The sequence below is a fragment of the Somniosus microcephalus genome, unplaced genomic scaffold (assembly GCF_052327205.1).
Source record: "Somniosus microcephalus isolate GS21.2 unplaced genomic scaffold, FLI_Smic_1.0 unresolved_chr4, whole genome shotgun sequence".
Classification (NCBI taxonomy): Eukaryota; Metazoa; Chordata; class Chondrichthyes; order Squaliformes; family Somniosidae; genus Somniosus; species Somniosus microcephalus.
Window position 1 is genome coordinate 32,914,290 of NW_028225182.1, and position 19,177 is coordinate 32,933,466.

Genomic DNA, 19,177 nt, shown 5'->3' on the forward strand with positions numbered 1-19,177 from the left:
CCTAGATCAGTGTATCTGTCAACTAGATCAGTGTCTCTGTCCCACTAGATCAGTGTATCTGTCCCCCTAGATCAGTGAACCTGTCCCCTAGATCAGTGTATCTTTCCCCCTAGATCAATGTATCTGTCCCTTGATCAGTGAACATGTCCCCCAGATCAGTGTATCTGTTCCCTAGATCAGTGTACCTGTCCCCTAGATCAGTGTATCTGTCCCCCTAGATCAGTGTATCTGTCCCCTAGATCAGTGTATCTGTCCCCCTAGATCAGTGTATCTGACCTTAGATCAGTGTATCTGTCCCTTAGATCAGCGTATCTGTCCCTCTAGATCAGTGTATCTGTCCCCTAGATCAGTGTATCTGTCCCCTAGATCAGTGTATCTGTCCCCTAGATCAGTGTACCTGTCACACTAGATCAGTGTAACTCTCCCCGTAGATCAGAGTACCTCTCCCCCTAGATCAGTGTATCTGTCTGCTAGATCAGTGTCTCTGTCCCCCTGGATCATTGTATCTGACCCTTGGTCAGTGTATCTTTCCCTAGATCAGTGTATCTGTCCCTTGGATCAGTGTATTTGTCCCCCTAGATCAGTGTATCTGTCCTCTAGATCCGTGTTTCTGTCCTCTAGCTCAGTGTAGGTGTCACCCTAGATCAGTGTACCTGTCCCTTAGATCAGTGTATATGTCCCCCTAGATCAGTGTATCTGTCCCCTAGATCAGTGTATATGTCCCCCTAGATCAGTGTATCTGTCCCCTAGATCAGAGTATATCTCCCCATAGATCAGTGTACCTGTCCCCTAGATCAGTGTATCTGTCCCCCTAGATCGGTGTACCTGTCCCCTAGATCAGTGTATCTGTCCGCTAGATCTGTGTATATGTCCCCTTGGATCAGTGTACCTGTCCCACAGATCAGTGTATCTGTCCCCCTAGATCAGTGCATCTGTCCCCTAGACCAGTGTATCTGTCCCTTAGATCAGTGTATCTCTCCGCCTAGATCAGTGTATCTGTCCCCCTAGACCAGTGTATCTGTCCCCCTAGATCAGTGTATCTGTCCCCTAGATCAGTGTATCTGTCCCTAGATCAGTGTATCTGTCCCATAGATCAGTGTATCTGTCCCCTAGCTCAGTGTATCTGTCCACCTAGATCAGTGTATCTGATCCTAGAGCAGAGTATCTGTCCAGTAGATCAGTGTATCTGTCTCCCTAGATCAGTGTATCTGTCCCCCTAGTTCAGTGTATCTGTCCCCTAGATCAGTGTATCTGTCCACCTAGATAAGTGCATCTCTCCCCTAGTTCTGTGTATCTGTAACCCTAGATCAGTGTATCTCTCCCGCTAGATCAGTGTATCTGTCCCCTAGATCAGTGTATCTGTCCCCTAGATCAGTGTATGTGTCCCCCTAGATCAGTGCATCTGTCCCCTAGACCAGTGTCTCTGTCCCCCTAGATCAGTGTATTTGTCCCCCTAGATCAGTGTATCTGTCCCCTAGATCAGTGTATCTGTCACCTAGATCAGTGTATCTGTCCCCCTAGATCAGTGTATATGTTTCGCTAGATCAGTGTATCTGTCCCCTAGATCAGTGTATATCTCCCCGTAGATCAGTGTAACTGTCCCCTAGATCAGTGTATCTGTCCCCTAGATCAGTGCACCTGTCCCCTAGATCAGTGTATCTGTCACCTAGATCAGTGTATCTGTCCCCCTAGATCAGAGTATATGTCCTGCTAGATCAGTGTATCTGTCCCCTAGATCAATGTGTATCTCCCCGTAGATCAGTGTAACTGTCCCCTAGATCAGTGTATCTGTCCCCCTAGATCAGTGCACCTGTCCCCTAGATCAGTGTATCTGCCAACTAGATCACTGTATCTGTCCCCCTAGATCAGTGTGTCTGCCTCCTAGATCAGTGTATCTGTCCCCTAGATCAGTGTATCTGTCAACTAGATCAGAGTATCTGTCCCCCTAGATCAGTGTATCTGTCCCCTAGATCAGTGTATCTGACCCTAGATCAGTGTATCTGTCCCCTAGATCAGTGTATCTGTCCCCTAGATCCGTGTATCTGTCCCCTAGATCAGTATATCTGCTAACTAGATCAGTGTATCTGTCGCCCTAGATCAGTATGTCTGTCCCCTAGATCAGTGTATCTGTCCCCTAGATCAGTTTATCTGTCCCCTAGATCAGTGTGTCTTTCCCCCTAGATCAGTGCAACTTTCCCCTAGATCAGTGTATCTGTCAACTAGATCAGTGTCTCTGTCCCACTAGATCAGTGTATCTGTCCCCCTAGATCAGTGAACCTGTCCCCTAGATCAGTGTATCTTTCCCCCTAGATCAATGTATCTGTCCCTTGATCAGTGAACATGTCCCCCAGATCAGTGTATCTGTTCCCTAGATCAGTGTACCTGTCCCCTAGATCAGTGTATTTGTCCCCCTAGATCAGTGTATCTGTCCCCAGATCCGTGTATTTGTCCTATAGATCAGTGTATATGTCATCTTAGATCAGTGTACCTGCCCCTTAGATCAGTGTATATGTCACCCTAGATCAGTGTATCTGTCCACTAGATCAGTGTATATGTCCTCCTAGAGCAGTGTATCTGTCCCCTAGATCAGTGCATATCTCCCCCTAGATCAGTGTACCTGTCCCCTAGATCAGTGTATCTGTCCCCCTAGATCAGTGTACCTGTCCCCTAGATCAGAGTATCTGTCCCCTAGATCTGTGTATATGTTCGCTTGGATCAGTGTACCTGTCCCACAGATCAGTGTATCTGTCCCCCTAGATCAGTGTATCTGTCCCCTAGATCAGTGTATCTGTCCCCCTAGGTCAGTGTATCTGTCTAACTAGATCAGTGTATCTCTCCCCTAGATCAGTATATCTGTCCCATAGATCAGTGTATCTGTCCCCCTTCATCAGTGTATCTGTCCCCTAGATCAGTGTCTATGTCCTCCTAGATCAGTGTATCTGTCCCCTAGATCAGTGTATATGTCCCCCTAGATCAGTGTATCTGTCCCCTAGATCAGTGTATATGTCCCGCTAGATCAGTGTATCTGTCCCTTAGATCAGTGTATATCTCCCCGTAGATCAGTGTAACTGTCCCCTAGATCAGTGTATCTGTCCCCTGGATCAGTATATATGTCCCACTCGATCAGTGTATCTGTCCCCTAGATCAGTGTATATGTCCCCCTAGAACAGTGTATCTGTCCCCTAGATCAGTGTATATCTCCCCCTAGATCAGTGTACCTGTCCCCTGGATCAGTGTATCTGTCCCCCTAGATCAGTGTACCTGTCCCCTACATCAGTGTATCTGTCCCCCTAGATCAGTGTATCTGTCCCCTAGATCAGTGTATCTGTCCCTAGATCAGTGTATCTGTCCCATAGATCAGTGTATCTGTCCCCTAGCTCAGTGTATCTGTCCACCTAGATCAGTGTATCTGATCCTAGAGCAGAGTATCTGTCCAGTAGATCAGTGTATCTGTCTCCCTAGATCAGTGTATCTGTCCCCCTAGTTCAGTGTATCTGTCCCCTAGATCAGTGTATCTGTCCACCTAGATAAGTGCATCTCTCCCCTAGTTCTGTGTATCTGTAACCCTAGATCAGTGTATCTCTCCCGCTAGATCAGTGTATCTGTCCCCTAGATCAGTGTATCTGTCCCCTAGATCAGTGTATGTGTCCCCCTAGATCAGTGCATCTGTCCCCTAGACCAGTGTCTCTGTCCCCCTAGATCAGTGTATTTGTCCCCCTAGATCAGTGTATCTGTCCCCTAGATCAGTGTATCTGTCACCTAGATCAGTGTATCTGTCCCCCTAGATCAGTGTATATGTTTCGCTAGATCAGTGTATCTGTCCCCTAGATCAGTGTATATCTCCCCGTAGATCAGTGTAACTGTCCCCTAGATCAGTGTATCTGTCCCCTAGATCAGTGCACCTGTCCCCTAGATCAGTGTATCTGTCACCTAGATCAGTGTATCTGTCCCCCTAGATCAGAGTATATGTCCTGCTAGATCAGTGTATCTGTCCCCTAGATCAATGTGTATCTCCCCGTAGATCAGTGTAACTGTCCCCTAGATCAGTGTATCTGTCCCCCTAGATCAGTGCACCTGTCCCCTAGATCAGTGTATCTGCCAACTAGATCACTGTATCTGTCCCCCTAGATCAGTGTGTCTGCCTCCTAGATCAGTGTATCTGTCCCCTAGATCAGTGTATCTGTCAACTAGATCAGAGTATCTGTCCCCCTAGATCAGTGTATCTGTCCCCTAGATCAGTGTATCTGACCCTAGATCAGTGTATCTGTCCCCTAGATCAGTGTATCTGTCCCCTAGATCCGTGTATCTGTCCCCTAGATCAGTATATCTGCTAACTAGATCAGTGTATCTGTCGCCCTAGATCAGTATGTCTGTCCCCTAGATCAGTGTATCTGTCCCCTAGATCAGTTTATCTGTCCCCTAGATCAGTGTGTCTTTCCCCCTAGATCAGTGCAACTTTCCCCTAGATCAGTGTATCTGTCAACTAGATCAGTGTCTCTGTCCCACTAGATCAGTGTATCTGTCCCCCTAGATCAGTGAACCTGTCCCCTAGATCAGTGTATCTTTCCCCCTAGATCAATGTATCTGTCCCTTGATCAGTGAACATGTCCCCCAGATCAGTGTATCTGTTCCCTAGATCAGTGTACCTGTCCCCTAGATCAGTGTATTTGTCCCCCTAGATCAGTGTATCTGTCCCCAGATCCGTGTATTTGTCCTATAGATCAGTGTATATGTCATCTTAGATCAGTGTACCTGCCCCTTAGATCAGTGTATATGTCACCCTAGATCAGTGTATCTGTCCACTAGATCAGTGTATATGTCCTCCTAGAGCAGTGTATCTGTCCCCTAGATCAGTGCATATCTCCCCCTAGATCAGTGTACCTGTCCCCTAGATCAGTGTATCTGTCCCCCTAGATCAGTGTACCTGTCCCCTAGATCAGAGTATCTGTCCCCTAGATCTGTGTATATGTTCGCTTGGATCAGTGTACCTGTCCCACAGATCAGTGTATCTGTCCCCCTAGATCAGTGTATCTGTCCCCTAGATCAGTGTATCTGTCCCCCTAGGTCAGTGTATCTGTCTAACTAGATCAGTGTATCTCTCCCCTAGATCAGTATATCTGTCCCATAGATCAGTGTATCTGTCCCCCTTCATCAGTGTATCTGTCCCCTAGATCAGTGTCTATGTCCTCCTAGATCAGTGTATCTGTCCCCTAGATCAGTGTATATGTCCCCCTAGATCAGTGTATCTGTCCCCTAGATCAGTGTATATGTCCCGCTAGATCAGTGTATCTGTCCCTTAGATCAGTGTATATCTCCCCGTAGATCAGTGTAACTGTCCCCTAGATCAGTGTATCTGTCCCCTGGATCAGTATATATGTCCCACTCGATCAGTGTATCTGTCCCCTAGATCAGTGTATATGTCCCCCTAGAACAGTGTATCTGTCCCCTAGATCAGTGTATATCTCCCCCTAGATCAGTGTACCTGTCCCCTGGATCAGTGTATCTGTCCCCCTAGATCAGTGTACCTGTCCCCTACATCAGTGTATCTGTCCCCCTAGATCAGTGTACCTGTCCCCTTGGATCAGTGTAACTGTCCCACAGATCAGTGTATCTGTCCCCCTAGATCAGTGTATCTGTCCCCTAGACCAGTGTATCTGTCCCCTTGATGCGCCATCAATTACTCAAAAGACTGAGGTTGAGCGAGTAACAATCAGGCTTTTATTAACTAAAGAATGAAGGTCTTGTCTCGAGTGGTCGACCCGTCCAGAATACTAAGGGACTGGGAGTTAGTCACTTATATACCTGGAATAGTGGGAGGAGTCAGCCGAGGCATGTCCAGACCTGTACCTAGTGGAATACACATACAGCCACAGACAGGTTATAACAGTGGTTTACCACATTCACCCCTTGTTTAAAAATGAGTCCGGCGGGGTGAAGTGTATTTAAAAGTTCGTGTATTGGAGTCTCTCCGGAGGTCTTGTCTGCCGCTGTGATCGACGTGGCGACGGCAGGGGTGGTGGAGCTTCCGGCGTCACGTCCCGTGTAGGCTGGGGCCCTGGAGTGTAGTCCTCATGGGTGACGGTCCAAGGCGAGCCGGCTGCTGGGGTTGGATATCGGGTCGTGGGGGGGGGTGGTAATGGGTAGTGGGTTACAGCGGTCCCCGAGGGTGCGAGGTCTCGTATGGAGACTGTGTCCTCCCGCCCGTCCGGGTACGCAATGTAAGCGTACTGGGAGTTGGCGTGGAGGAGGTCGACCCTCTCGACCAGGGGGTCCGTTTTATTGGCCCTCACGTGTCTTCTCAGTAGTACCGGCCCTGGGGACGTCAGCCATGGCGGTAATGATGTCCCCGATGTGGACTTCCTTGGGAAGACAAACATTTTCTCGTGAGGGGTGGCATTGGTGGCAGTGCAGAGAAGTGACCGAATCGAGTGGAGCGCATCGGGGAGCACCTCCTGCCAGCGGGAGGTCGGAAGGCCCCTAGACTTTAAGGCTAGTAGGGCGGCCTTCCAAACTGTTGCATTCTCTCTTTCCACCTGTCCGTTCCCCCGGGGGTTGTAACTGGTCGTCCTGCTTGTGGCTATACCCCTAGCGAGCAGGTACTGGCGGAGTTCGTCGCTCATAAACGATGAGCCCCGGTCGCTATGGATATAGCTGGGGAAACCGAACAGGGTGAAGAGGCTGTTCAGAGATTTAATGACCGTGGCACTGGTCATGTCCGAGCAGGGGATAGCGAACGGGAAACGGGAGTACTCGTCAATGATGTTGAGGAAGTACACATTGCGGTCGGAGGAGGGGAGAGGCCCTTTGAAATCGACGCTCAGGCGTTCGAAAGGGCGAGTGGCTTTTATCAGGTGGGCTCTGTCTGGTCTATAAAAGTGCGGTTTGCACTCAGCGCAGACTTGGCAGTTCTTGGTCATGGTCCTGACCTCCTCGATGGAGTAAGGCAGGTTGCGGGCCTTGATGAAGTGGAAGAACCTGGTGACCCCCGGGTGGCAGAGGTCATTGTGGAGGGCCCTCAGCCTATCGATCTGCGCGCTGGCGCAGGTGCCACGCGATAGGGCATCTGGGGGTTCATTGAGCTTCCCAGGCCGGTACAAGATCTCGTAATTGTAGGTGGAAAGTTCGATTCTCCACCTCAAGATCTTGTCATTTTTGATTTTGCCCCTCTGCTTGTTGTTGAACATAAAAGCAACTGAACGCTGGTCAGTGAGCAGGGTAAATCGTTTTCCAGCCAGGTAGTGCCTCCAATGACGCACAGCCTCCACGATAGCCTGGGCCTCCTTCTCCACCGCGGAGTGTCTGGTCTCCGGGCCCTGGAGGGTTCATGAGAAGAATGCCACAGGTCTCCCCGCCTGATTAAGGGTGGCGGCCAGAGCGAAGGCGGACGCATCGCTTTCCACCTGGAAGGGGATGGATTCGTCCACTGCGTGCATGGTGACTTTGGCAATGTCTTCCTTGATACGGTGGAAGGCTAAGCGGGCCTCTGCCGTCACGGGAAAAGAGGTGGACTTGATCAGCGGACGGGCTTTGTCTGCATAGTAGGGGACCCACTGAGCGTAGTAGGAAAAAAACCCTAGGCACCTCTTCAGAGCTTTTAGGCAGTGGGGCAGTGGGAGTTCCATAAGGGGACGCATCCGGTCCGGGTCGGGACCGATGACCCCGTGTTCCACAACACAGCCAAGGATGGCGAGGCGGTCTGTGCGGAATATGCACTTCTCCTTGTTATATGTCAGGTTCAGGAGTTGGGCGGTGCGGAGGAATTTCTCGAGGTTTGCGTCATGGTCCTGCAAGTCATGGCCGCAGATGGTCACATTATCTAGGTAAGGGAAAGTGGCCTGCAGCTCGTTTTGATCGACCATCCGGTCCATCTCCCTTTGGAAGACGGAGACCCCGTTAGTAACACCGAAGGGAACCCTAAGGAAGTGATAGAGGCGGCCGTTTGCCTCAAAAGCAGTATACTGGCGGTCTTCAGGGCTGATGGGGAGCTGGTGGTACGCTGATTTCAGGTCAATGGTCGAAAAGACGCGGTACTGCGCGATCTGGTTGACCATGTCAGCTATGCGGGGGAGTGGGTAGGCGTCCAGCAGGGTGTAGCGGTTTATTGTTTGGCTGTAGTCGATGACCAGGCGTTGTTTCTCGCCGGTCTTAACGACTACAACCTGGGCTCGCCAGGGGCTGGAGCTGCCCTCAATAATCCCCTCCTTCAGGAGCCGTTCCACTTCGGTTTTGATGAAAACCCTGTCCCCGGCACTGTATCGCCTGCTCTTTGTGGCGATGGGCTTACAGTCGGGGGTGAGGTTAGCAAACAGTGGGGGGGGTGGGACTCTGAGTGTGGAGAGGTTGCATCTGGTGCACGGCGGGCAATTTGGAGGCTGCTGGCTGCGGACTGTGAGTGGGGGGAGGGGGCCACCGTACGCCATCGTAACGCTTTTGAGGTGGCACTGGAAATCCAACCCCAGTAGAACGACAGCGCAGAGGTCGGGCAGGACCATTAGTTTAAAATTATTGTACACAGTCCCGTCTACTACTAGTGTCACCACGCAGTAGCCGCCAATGTCCACTGACTGGGACTCGGAGGCCATAGAAATCCGCTGGTGCGCAGGCAGGACTGGGAGAGAGCAACGCCGCACCGTGTCGGGGTGGATGAAGCTCTCTGTGCTCCCGGAGTCAAAAAGGCAGTTTATTGCATGGCCGTTTACCTTAACGTCCATTTTGGACCGAGCTAGCTGGTGCGGTCTCGTTTGGTCCAGCGTCACAGAAGCCAGCGTAGGGGTCGGTGTGTCGCTGCGAGTATCAGATGGCGGGGGGTTGGCGATCTGCTGCATCCCGGATGGTGTCCAAGATGGCGGCTGCTGCGGTGGTTCGCACATGGCTGGGGAGGCCCAAGATGGCGGCCCGCACGGCCCACACGCGGCGCTGTTGGGGGCCCAAGATGGCGGCTCGCACGGCCCACACGTGGCGCTGCTGGCGTTCGGGGTGCCTTTGGCCTTGCAGACACTGGTGTAGTGTCCCTTTTTCCCGCAGCCCGAGCAGGTCGCATTCTTCGCCGGGCAGCGCACTCTGGGGTGTTTGGCTTGGCCACAGAAGTAGCATTTCTGGCCTTGGGATACTGCTGTCTGGCTTTGGGACACTGCTGCGGTAGTTGGGCCGTTGTTGGGCTGTGGCTGGGGTGGCACGGTGCTATGGGGCTGTCCTACCGTGTCCCAGGTTGTCGTTCCCCGCGGCGTCCACGGTGCAGAGGAGTAGGCATCCATGCCCCGGAAGGCTGCGTCCAGCGTTAGTGCGATGTCGGAGGCTTTGTCGAGGGTGAGGTCACTCTGCTCCAGCAGTCGCTGTCAGGTGTAGTTGGACCTGTGGCCCGCTACGAAGGCATCCCGGATCAGTTCCTCCGTGTACTTAGTGGGCGTTACCGCCTTACACCCACAGGCTCGGCCAAGCACGGACAGTGCTTGGAGGTATTCCTCAGTCGATTCCCCAGGTTGTTGCTTGCGACTCCCCAGAAGGTGCCCAGCGTATACTTCATTCACAGGGCGCGTGTACTGGGTCTTGAGGAGCTGGAGGGCGGCTGTGTACGAGGTCGCGTCCCGGATGACTGAGTACACTCGGTGGTTCACCTTGGAGAACAGGACAGACAGTTTGTCCGCATCCGTTTCGACTGCAGTGGAGGCAGTCAGGAATGTCTCGAAGCACGTGAGCCAGTGAGCAAACTTGGTGGAAGCGTCCGCTTCCCGATTGTCCAGGTCCAGGCATGCTGGTGCGAGGATCTTCTCCATTATAAAAAATTTAGTAAATAAAATTGATGCGCCATCAATTACTCAAAAGACTGAGGTTGAGCGAGTAACAATCAGGCTTTTATTAACTAAAGAATGAAGGTCTTGTCTCGAGTGGTCGACCCGTCCAGAATACTAAGGGACTGGGAGTTAGTCACTTATATACCTGGAATAGTGGGAGGAGTCAGCCGAGGCATGTCCAGACCTGTACCTAGTGGAATACACATACAGACACAGACAGGTTATAACAGTGGTTTACCACACCCCTAGATCAGTGTATCTCTCCCCCTAGATCAGTCTATCTGTCCCCCTAGACCAGTGTATCTGTCCCCCTAGATCAGTGTATCTGTCCCCTAGATCAGTGTATCAGACCCTAGATCAGTGTATCTGTCCCATAGATCAGTGTATCAGTCCCCTAGCTCAGTGTATCTGTCCACCTAGATCAGTGTATCTGATCCTGGAGCAGATTATCTGTCCACTAGATCAGTGTATCTGTACCCTAGATCAGAGTATCTGTCCCCCTAGATCAGTATATCTGTCCCCTAGATCAGTGTATCTGTCCACCTAGATCAGTGCATCTGTCCCCTAGATCTGTGTATCTGTAACCCCAGATCAGTGTATCTGTCCCCTAGATCAGTGCATCTGTCCCCTAGATCAGTGTCTCTGTCACCCTAGATCAGTGTATCTGTCACCTAGATCAGTGTATCTGTCCCCCTAGATCAGTGTATATGTCCCGCTAGATCAGTGTATCTGTCCCCAGATCAGTGTATATCTCCCCGTAGATCAGTGTAACTGTCCCCCAGATCAGTGTATCTGTCCCCCTAGATCAGTGCACCTGTCGCCTAGATCAGTGAATCTGCCAACTAGATCAGTGTATCTGTCCCCCTAGATCAGTGTATCTGTCCCCTGGATCCGTGTATTTGTCCTCTAGATCAGTGTATATGTCACCCTAGATCAGTGTACCTGTCCCTTAAGTCAGTGTATATGTCCCCCTAGATCAGTGTATCTGTCCACTAGATCAGTGTATATGTCCCCCTAGATCAGTGCATCTGTCCCCTAGAACAGTGTATATCTCCCCCTAGATCAGTGTACCTGTCCCCTAGATCCGTGTATCTGTCCCCCTAGATCAGTGTATCTGTCCCCTAGATCTGTGTATATGTCCGCTTGGATCAGTGTACCTGTCCCACAGATCAGTGTATCTGTCCCCCTAGATCAGTGTATCTGTCCCCTAGATCAGTGTATCTGTCCACTAGATCAGTGTATCTCTCCCCCTAGATCAGTGTATCTGTCCCCCTAGACCAGTGTATCTGTCCCCCTAGATCAGTGTATCTGTCCCCTAGATCAGTGTATCTGTCCCCTAGATCAGTGTATCTGACCCTAGATCAGTGTATCTGTCCCCTCGATCAGTGTATCTGTACCCGAGCTCAGTGTATCTGTCCACCTAGATCAGTGTATCTGATCCTAGAGCAGAGTATCTGTCCCCTAGATCAGTATATCTGTCCCCTAGATCAGAGTATCTGTCCCCCTAGATCAGTGTATCTGTCCCCCTAGATCAGTGTATCTGTCCCCTAGATCAGTTTTTCTGTCCACCTAGATCAGTGCATCTGTCACCTAGATCTGTGTATCTGTAACCCTAGACAGGTGTATCTCTCCCGCTAGATCAGTGTATCTGTCCCCTAGATCAGTGTATCTGTCACCTAGATCAGTGTATATGTCCCCCTAGATCAGTGTATCTGTCCCCTAGATCAGTGTCTCTGTCCCCCTAGATCAGTGTATCTGTCCCCCTAGATCAGTGTATCTGTCCCCTAGATCAGTGTATCTGTCACCTAGATCAGTGTATCTGTCCCCCTAGATCAGTCTATCTGTCCCCTAGATCAGTGTATCTCTCCCCCTAGATCAGTGTATCTGTCTCTCTAGATCAGTGTATCTGTCCCTAGATCAGTGCATCTGTCCCCTTAGATCAGAGTATCTGTCCCCCTAGGTCAGTGTATCTGTCCCTAGATCAGTGTATCTGTCCCCCTAGAACAGTGAATCTGTCCCCCTAGATCAGTGAATCTTTCCCCCTACATCAGTGTATCTGTCCCCCTAGATCAGTGTATCTATCCCTCTAGATCAGTGTATCTGTCCCCCTAGATCAGTGTATCTATCCCCCTAGATGAGTGTATCTCTCCCCTAGATCAGTATATCTGTCCCCTAGATCAGTGTATCTGTACCCTTGATCAGTGTATCTGCCCCCTAGATCAGTGTATCTGTCCCCTAGATCAGTGTATATGTCCCCCTAGATCAGTGTATCTTTCCCCTGGATCAGTGTATATGTCCCCCTAGATCAGTGTATCTTTCCCCTAGATCAGTGTATATGTCCCCCTAGATCAGTGTATCTGTCCTCTATATCAGTGTATATGTGCCCCTTGATCAGTGTACCTGTCCCCTAGATCAGTGTGTCTGTCCCACTAGATCAGTGTATATGTCCCCCTAGATCAGTGTACCTGTCCCCTAGACCAGTGTAGCTGTCCCCCGGATCAGTGTATATTTCCCCCTAGATCAGTGTATATCTCCCCTTAGATCAGTGTATCTTTCCACTAGATCAGAGTATCTGACCCTAGATCAGTGTATCTGTCCGCTAGATCAGTGTATATGTCCCCTTGATCAGTGTATCTGTCCCCTAGATCAGTGTATCTGCCAACCAGATCTGTGTCTCTGTCCCAATAGATCAGTGTCTCTGTCCCACTAGATCAGTGTATCTGCCCCCGTAGATCAGTGAACCTGTCCCCTAGATCAGTGTATCTGTCCCCTAGATCAGTGTATCTGTCCACCTAGATCAGTGCATCTGTCCACTAGATCTGTGTATCTGTCCCCCTAGATCAGTGTATCTGTCCCGCTAGATCAGTGTATCTATCCCCAAGATCAGTGTATCTGTCCCCTAGATCAGTGTATATGTCCCCCTAGATCAGTGTATCTGTCCCCTAGATCAGTGTCTCTGTACCCCTAGATCAGTGTATCTGTCCCCTTAGATCAGTGTATCTGTCCCCTAGATCAGTGAATCTGTCACCTAGATCAGTGTATCTGTCCCCTAGATCAGTGTATCTGTCCCCTAGATCAGTGTATCTCTCCCCCTAGGTCAGTGTACCTGTCTCTCCAGATCAGTGTATCTGTCCCTAGATCAATGTATCTGTCCCCTTAGATCAGAGAATCTTCCCCTCTAGGTCAGTGTATCTGTCCCCTAGATCAGTGTATCTGTCGCCCTAGATCAGTGTATCTTTCCCCTAGATCAGTGTATCTGTCCCCCTAGGTCAGTGTATCTGTCCCCCTAGATCAGTGTATCTGTCCCCTAGTTCAGTGTATCTGCCCCCTAGATCAGTGTATCTGTCCCCATACATCAGTGAATCTGTCCCCCTACATCAGTGTATTTGTCCCCCTAGATCAGTGTATCCATCCCCCTAGATGAGTGTATCTCTCCCCTAGATCAGTATATCTGTCGCATAGATCAGTGTATCTGTCCCCCTTCATCAGTGTATCTGTCCACTAGATCAGTGTATATGTCCCTCTAGATCAGTGTATCTGTCCCCTAGATCAGTTTTATGTCCCCCTAGATCAGTGTATCTGTCACCTTCTGTGTATATGTCCTGCTAGATCAGTGTATCTGTCCCCTAGATCAGTGTATATCTCCCCGTAGATCAGTGTAACTGTCCCCTAGATCAGTGTATCTGTCCCCCTAGATCAGTGTACCTGTCCCCTAGATCAGTGTAGCTCTCCCCTAGATCAGTGTATATGTCCCCCTAGATCAGTGTACCTGTCCCCTAGATCAGTGTATCTGTCCCCAAGACCAGTGTAGCTGTCAACCTGGATCAGTGTATATCTCCCCCTGGATCAGTGTATATCTCCCCCTAGATCAGTGTATCTGTCCCCTAGATCAATGTATCTGTCCCCTAGATCAGTGTATCTGACCCTAGATCAGTGTATCTCTCCGCTAGATCAGAGTATCTGTCCCCTTGATCAGTGTATCTGTCCCCCTAGATCAGTGTATCTGTCCCCCTAGATCAGTGTATCTGTCCCCTAGATCAGTGTATCTGTCCCCCTAGATCAGTATATCTGTCAGCTAGATCAGTGTCTCTGTTCCTCTGGATCAGTGTATCTGACCCTAGATCAGTGTATCTGTCCCCTAGATCAGTGTATCTGTCCCCTATATCAGTGTATCTGTCCTCCTAGATCAGTATATCTGACCCTAGATCAGTGTATCTGTCTCCCTAGATCAGTGTATCTGTCCCCCTAGATTAGTGTATCTGTCCCCTAGATCAGTGTATCTGTCCCGCTAGATCAGTGTATCTGTCCCCTAGATCAGTGTATCTGTCCCCCTAGATCAGTGTATCTGTCAACTAGATCAGTGTCTCTGTCCCCCTGGATCAGTGTATCTGACCTTAGATCAGTGTATCTGCCCTTAGATCAGTGTATCTGTCCCGCTAGATCAGTGTATCTGTCCCCTAGATCAGTGTATCTCTCCCGCTAGATCAGTGTATCTGTCCCCTAGATCAGTGTATATGTCCCCTAGATCAGTGTACCTGTCACACTAGATCAGTGTATCTGTCCCCGTAGAACAGTGTACCTCTCTCCCTAGATCAGTGTATCTGTCTGCTAGATCAGTGTCTCTGTCCCCCTGGATCAGTGTATCTGACCGTAGATCAGTGATCTTTCCCTAGATCAGTGTATCTGTCCCTTGGATCAGTGTACCTGTCACACTAGATCAGTGTATCTGTCCCCTAGATCAATGTATCTGTCAATTAGATCAGTGTATCTGTCCCCCTACATCAGTATATCTGTCCCCTAGATCTGTGTATCTGTCCCCCTAGATCATTGTATCTGTCCCCTAGATCAGTGTATCTGTCCCCTAGATCAGTGTACCTGTCCCCTAGATCAGTGTATCTGTCCCCCTAGATCAGTGTATCTGTCCCCTAGATCAGTGTATCTGTCCCCCTAGGTCAGTGTATCTGTCCACCTCGATCAGTGTATCTGTCCCCTAGTTCAGTGTATCTGCCCCCTAGTTCAGTGTATCTGCCCTCTAGATCAGTGAATCTGTCCCCCTACATCAGTGTATCTGTCCCCCTAGATCAGTGTATCTGTCCCCTAGATCAGTGTATCTGTCCCCCTAGGTCAGTGTATCTGTCCACCTCGATCAGTGTATCTGTTCCCTAGTTCAGTGTATCTGCCCCCTAGTTCAGTGTATCTATCCCCCTAGATCAGTGTATCTGTCCCCCGAGATCAGTGTATCTATCCCCCTAGATGAGTGTATCTCTCCTCTAGATCAGTATATCTGTCCCCTAGATCAGTGTATCTGTCCCCCTTGATCAGTGTATCTGCCCCCTAGATCAGTGTATCTGTCCCCCTAGATCAGTGTATCTATCCCCCTAGATGAGTGTATCTCTCCTCTAGATCAGTATATCTGTCCCCTAGATCAGTGTATCTGTCCCCCTTGATCAGTGTATCTGCCCCCTAGATCAGTGTATATGTCCCCCTAGATCAGTGTATCTTTCCCCTAGATCAGTGTATATGTCCCCCTAGATCAGTGTATCTGTCCCCTAGATCAGTGTATATCTCACCCATGATCAGTGTACCTGTCCCCTAGATCAGTGTATCTGTCCCCTAGACCAGTGCAGCTGTCCCCCTGGATCAGTGTATATGTCCCCCTAGATCAGTGTATATCTCCCCCTAGATCAGTGTATCTGTCCCCTAGACCAGTGTATCTGACCCTAGATCAGTGTATCTATCCCCCTAGATCAGTGTAGCTGTCCCCCTAGATCAGTATATCTGTCCCCTAGATCAGTGTATCTGTCCCCTATAGCAGTGTATCTGTCCCCTAGATCAGTGTATATCTCCCCCTTGATCAGTGTACCTCTCCCCTAGATCAGTGTAGCTGTCCCACTAGATCAGTGTATAAGTCCCCCTAGATCGGTGTACCTGTCCCCTAGACCAGTGTAGATATCCCCCTGGATCAGTGTATATGTCCCCCTAGATCAGTGTATATCTCCCCCTAGCTCAGTGTATCTGTCCCCTAGATCAGTGTATCTGACCCCAGATCAGTGTATCTGTCCGCTAGATCAGTGTATCTGTCCCCTAGATCAGTGTATCTGTCCCCCTAGGTCAGTGTATCTGTCCCCCTAGATCAGTGTATCTGTCCCCTAGTTCAGTGTATCTGCCCCCTAGATCAGTGTATCTGTCCCCATACATCAGTGAATCTGTCCCCCTACATCAGTGTATTTGTCCCCCTAGATCAGTGTATCCATCCCCCTAGATGAGTGTATCTCTCCCCTAGATCAGTATATCTGTCGCATAGATCAGTGTATCTGTCCCCCTTCATCAGTGTATCTGTCCACTAGATCAGTGTATATGTCCCTCTAGATCAGTGTATCTGTCCCCTAGATCAGTGTATATGTCCCCCTAGATCAGAGTATCTGTCACCTTCTGTGTATATGTCCCGCTAGATCAGTGTATCTGTCCCCTAGATCAGTGTATATCTCCCCGTAGATCAGTGTAACTGTCCCCTAGATCAGTGTATCTGTCCCCCTAGATCAGTGTACCTGTCCCCTAGATCAGTGTAGCTCTCCCCTAGATCAGTGTATATGTCCCCCTAGATCAGTGTACCTGTCCCCTAGATCAGTGTATCTGTCCCCAAGACCAGTGTAGCTGTCAACCTGGATCAGTGTATATCTCCCCCTGGATCAGTGTATATCTCCCCCTAGATCAGTGTATCTGTCCCCTAGATCAATGTATCTGTCCCCTAGATCAGTGTATCTGACCCTAGATCAGTGTATCTCTCCGCTAGATCAGAGTATCTGTCCCCTTGATCAGTGTATCTGTCCCCCTAGATCAGTGTATCTGTCCCCCTAGATCAGTGTATCTGTCCCCTAGATCAGTGTATCTGTCCCCCTAGATCAGTATATCTGTCAGCTAGATCAGTGTCTCTGTTCCTCTGGATCAGTGTATCTGACCCTAGATCAGTGTATCTGTCCCCTAGATCAGTGTATCTGTCCCCTATATCAGTGTATCTGTCCTCCTAGATCAGTATATCTGACCCTAGATCAGTGTATCTGTCTCCCTAGATCAGTGTATCTGTCCCCCTAGATTAGTGTATCTGTCCCCTAGATCAGTGTATCTGTCCCGCTAGATCAGTGTATCTGTCCCCTAGATCAGTGTATCTGTCCCCCTAGATCAGTGTATCTGTCAACTAGATCAGTGTCTCTGTCCCCCTGGATCAGTGTATCTGACCTTAGATCAGTGTATCTGCCCTTAGATCAGTGTATCTGTCCCGCTAGATCAGTGTATCTGTCCCCTAGATCAGTGTATCTCTCCCGCTAGATCAGTGTATCTGTCCCCTAGATCAGTGTATATGTCCCCTAGATCAGTGTACCTGTCACACTAGATCAGTGTATCTGTCCCCGTAGAACAGTGTACCTCTCTCCCTAGATCAGTGTATCTGTCTGCTAGATCAGTGTCTCTGTCCCCCTGGATCAGTGTATCTGACCGTAGATCAGTGTATCTTTCCCTAGATCAGTGTATCTGTCCCTTGGATCAGTGTACCTGTCACACTAGATCAGTGTATCTGTCCCCTAGATCAATGTATCTGTCAATTAGATCAGTGTATCTGTCCCCCTACATCAGTATATCTGTCCCCTAGATCTGTGTATCTGTCCCCCTAGATCATTGTATCTGTCCCCTAGATCAGTGTATCTGTCCCCTAGATCAGTGTACCTGTCCCCTAGATCAGTGTATCTGTCCCCCTAGATCAGTGTATCTGTCCCCTAGATCAGTGTATCTGTCCCCCTAGATCAGTGTACCTGTCCCCTAGATCAGTGTAGCTCTCCCCTAGATCAGTGTATATGTCCCCCTAGATCAGTGTACCTGTCCCCTAGATCAGTGTATCTGTCCCCAAGACCAGTGTAGCTGTCAACCTGGATCAGTGTATATCTCCCCCTGGATCAGTGTATATCTCCCCCTAGATCAGTGTATCTGTCCCCTAGATCAATGTATCTGTCCCCTAGATCAGTGTATCTGACCCTAGATCAGTGTATCTCTCCGCTAGATCAGAGTATCTGTCCCCTTGATCAGTGTATCTGTCCCCCTAGATCAGTGTATCTGTCCCCCTAGATCAGTGTATCTGTCCCCTAGATCAGTGTATCTGTCCCCCTAGATCAGTATATCTGTCAGCTAGATCAGTGTCTCTGTTCCTCTGGATCAGTGTATCTGACCCTAGATCAGTGTATCTGTCCCCTAGATCAGTGTATCTGTCCCCTATATCAGTGTATCTGTCCTCCTAGATCAGTATATCTGACCCTAGATCAGTGTATCTGTCTCCCTAGATCAGTGTATCTGTCCCCCTAGATTAGTGTATCTGTCCCCTAGATCAGTGTATCTGTCCCGCTAGATCAGTGTATCTGTCCCCTAGATCAGTGTATCTGTCCCCTAGATCAGTGTATCTGTCAACTAGATCAGTGTCTCTGTCCCCCTGGATCAGTGTATCTGACCTTAGATCAGTGTATCTGCCCTTAGATCAGTGTATCTGTCCCGCTAGATCAGTGTATCTGTCCCCTAGATCAGTGTATCTCTCCCGCTAGATCAGTGTATCTGTCCCCTAGATCAGTGTATATGTCCCCTAGATCAGTGTACCTGTCACACTAGATCAGTGTATCTGTCCCCGTAGAACAGTGTACCTCTCTCCCTAGATCAGTGTATCTGTCTGCTAGATCAGTGTCTCTGTCCCCCTGGATCAGTGTATCTGACCGTAGATCAGTGATCTTTCCCTAGATCAGTGTATCTGTCCCTTGGATCAGTGTACCTGTCACACTAGATCAGTGTATCTGTCCCCTAGATCAATGTATCTGTCAATTAGATCAGTGTATCTGTCCCCCTACATCAGTATATCTGTCCCCTAGATCTGTGTATCTGTCCCCCTAGATCATTGTATCTGTCCCCTAGATCAGTGTATCTGTCCCCTAGATCAGTGTACCTGTCCCCTAGATCAGTGTATCTGTCCCCCTAGATCAGTGTATCTGTCCCCTAGATCAGTGTATCTGTCCCCCTAGGTCAGTGTACCTGTCCACCTCGATCAGTGTATCTGTCCCCTAGTTCAGTGTATCTGCCCCCTAGTTCAGTGTATCTGCCCTCTAGATCAGTGAATCTGTCCCCCTACATCAGTGTATCTGTCCCCCTAGATCAGTGTATCTGTCCCCTAGATCAGTGTATCTGTCCCCCTAGGTCAGTGTATCTGTCCACCTCGATCAGTGTATCTGTTCCCTAGTTCAGTGTATCTGCCCCCTAGTTCAGTGTATCTATCCCCCTAGATCAGTGTATCTGTCCCCCGAGATCAGTGTATCTATCCCCCTAGATGAGTGTATCTCTCCTCTAGATCAGTATATCTG